At 39.3% G+C, this 2,964-nt stretch overlaps 1 pseudogene; it reads left to right on the top strand.

The window, feature by feature from the left end:
* Positions 1 to 344: 344 nt before the first annotated feature.
* LOC122110157 lies at positions 345 to 1,050 on the top strand (annotated as a pseudogene).
* The last annotated feature ends 1,914 nt before the right edge of the window (positions 1,051 to 2,964 follow it).

The following is a 2,964-nucleotide window of genomic DNA, read 5'->3' as shown; positions in this document are numbered from 1 at the left end:
TTAGAGAATTAGCAAAATTATGTGTCATCACAAATGAGAACAAAAGAGGATGTTCTTAGAAGAGGATCACAAGGGCTCAATAGCTATGTGTATATGATCATATAAAATTATGTTTGTCAAAATCAATTCTAAGAAACGGAAACAAGAGGATTTTTATTGTATTGTTTGTGCTTATATTTTTCTTTCCTTTGTTTTATTCCCTTTGTCACTGTTTTTGATTTCTGTATATGTTTATCTGATTTGGAGAGGGAAAGAGGAAGTACAGAAACAGTGGGACAAAGGGTGAAACAATTCAGCCATGATACGCACTAGTCACTATGTTGGAAATAAACTATACAACTTGGGAGCAGAAGCGCGCACCAGTCCCGCGGATCTGTGTCTTGCTTCAACAGTGTTTGGACGGAACAGACCTGGGGACTCCTCCTTTCCACCACCAACTGCCTCTCCACTCACCACCTCTGACCCTGATCTTCTCGCCCGTGGCCTGCTTCCAGGACCAACCAACGCCGGTTTTTTTCTATGGTTAGCTCTGTATCGACGACCAGCCATGACCTCCCAGATTCGTCAGAATTACTCCACCGAGGTGGAGGCTGCCGTCAACCGCTTGGTCAACTTGCATCTGCGGGCTTCCTACACCTACCTCTCTCTGGGCTATTTCGATGGGGACGACGTGGCTCTGGAGGGCGTGGGCCATTTCTTCCGCGAGTTGGCGGAGGAGAAGCGTGAGGGCGCCCAGCGCCTCCTGAAGATGCAGAACCAGGATATGCAGAAACCTTCTCAGGATGAGTGGGGTAAAACCGTGGAAGCCATGGAAGCCGCCCTGGCCCTGGAGAGGAGCCTGAACCAAGCCATTGTGGATCTTCATGCCTTGGGTTCTGCCCGCACAGACCCCCATCTCTGTGACCTCCTAGAGAACCACTTCCTGGATGAAAGGTGAAGCTCATCAAGAAGATGGGCGACCACTTAACCAACCTTTGCAGGCTGGGAGCGGCCCCTCAGGCCCAGCTGGGCGACTATCTTTTCGAATGTCTCACCCTCAGACACGACTAGAAAACTCCAGAGTCCAGCAGGCTTTGAGGGGCCATCTCTGCCTCGCCAGACAGATATCAGGGTTTCCGCCCGAGCTTCTGCCTCTAGCCATTGGGAAACTTCCTAACTAACCATCCTGGAGCCCTTCCCAAGCCTTGGACCAAATGAAAATAAAGCTTTTTGCAGCAAAAACAAAAACAAAAACAAAAAAAAAAACAACAACTATACAACTTGGGACAGAGTGTGATGAGGTCAGGAGGAGAAAAACTGGAAGAAAATGAGGAAGGGGTGACAGTGTTCAAAAAGAAATCTACCCATTACAGGACTTACATAATAGTAACCCCTCTATACATCACCTTTACATAAATTTTAAAAGACTAAATGAAGTTATGAAAATGATGTAGTATTGCAGATAATTATTTGTTTCAGTATAGAAGCTTCTTCTTCCAAATGCTCTGAACTAAGTAACAGAATGAAAGAATGAAAAGTAGATGGGGCTGGTCTTCAGTGATGACTGCTCCCTGGATTTTGTTCACTTCTGTTCAGTGCACATCCTGACCTACTGTGAGAATTCAGCACCTTGCATTCAATTAATTTCTGAGAGCCTTGATGGATCTTGTTTAAATAAAGGGAGGATACATAGAGAACAAGATACATCTAGTACAAAGTTTCTGGGTGTAAGAGATGATAAATTTAGCTTTATGTTGTGCTAATCAAATAATGTTTGGACTAGTATATGTATTTATAGATGTCAACTGTACTTTACATATTCAAAGTAGGGCAGTGAAAATGACATTCAAAGTATAATTTATGATCAACAGTTCAAAAAGCAGAAGCTGTTAAATCTTGTAAAAACAAAAGCCCAAGTGGCTATGCAATATATGACTTCAGTTACCATCATTATGAGAGATGATTAATCTATGTAGCACCACAGAATAGAAAATGTAAAGTGAATTTATACAGTGTAGTATGCAAATTTCTCTAAAGGCACAAATAAGAATCTGTTAGAGTTAACTTTACAGAGGAAATTGGTTGTCACAGAATAAGGAAGAAGCAAATAAATAGTTTTAATGTATATATCATAAATTTTTATGTAACTATCTAGATCGACTCTAAATATCTCACACATTTTCTACAGAGAGCCTGACACTTCATGATTGAGAGGAAATCAAAAATTTTAACTGCATTCTAGAAAGCATTTTATTTATTGTATCACTCAGTTTATATCACCACACAAATGACATCACCTAATCTCTTCGAATGTTTCTGTTGCTTGAAAAAATATGTACCCAATTTGCAAGAAGGTATGAACTTCAAATCTCCTCTCTCAACTAATAGTGTAATATTTCTACTGAGTCATTGCATCTTCTAATTAATTCCATTTTATAAATTTTAGAACAGGTAAAACTCAGTATTCAGCCATGGAATAATGTTTTGCTCCATGTAAAGCTAATTGGCATGGATATAGCTTTATTCTATGACCTTTACCTCATTAGAACCAATCTCTAACCTCCAGAGTAGGTTGGTTGCTATGTAGTAAGTAGAGCTCTGATTTTAATGCACAGATTTTAGATGAGGGAAAATAAACCAAAACAAAACAGTTATTTTTCTTCTTACTTTCTGATGGGAAAAATTGGAATCACCCAGATTAGTATATGTTTTATAAATTTGAAAATATTTTTATAACTAGCTTTATCATATATGGAAAGAAGTAAAGTATCTAAACTTTAAAATGTTTCCTGAAGAAAAATAGATAAAAATTGGTATTCCATATGAACTAACTACCCTAAGGATGTCTGAGAAGCCTATTTGAAAGGTTTGAACTTCAACTTTCTTTTCTGGAAATAAATCAGGATAAACATCAGCCCGCAGTCTTATATCATACTTGATCAATTTCTTGACAATATGCCTTTGAGTCTGCTATCCACCAGCTGT

Source organism: Dipodomys spectabilis, unplaced genomic scaffold (assembly GCF_019054845.1).
Source record: "Dipodomys spectabilis isolate Male_0828 unplaced genomic scaffold, ASM1905484v1 ptg000075l, whole genome shotgun sequence".
Taxonomy (NCBI): Eukaryota; Metazoa; Chordata; class Mammalia; order Rodentia; family Heteromyidae; genus Dipodomys; species Dipodomys spectabilis.
This window is presented reverse-complemented; position numbering and strand designations above follow the sequence as displayed.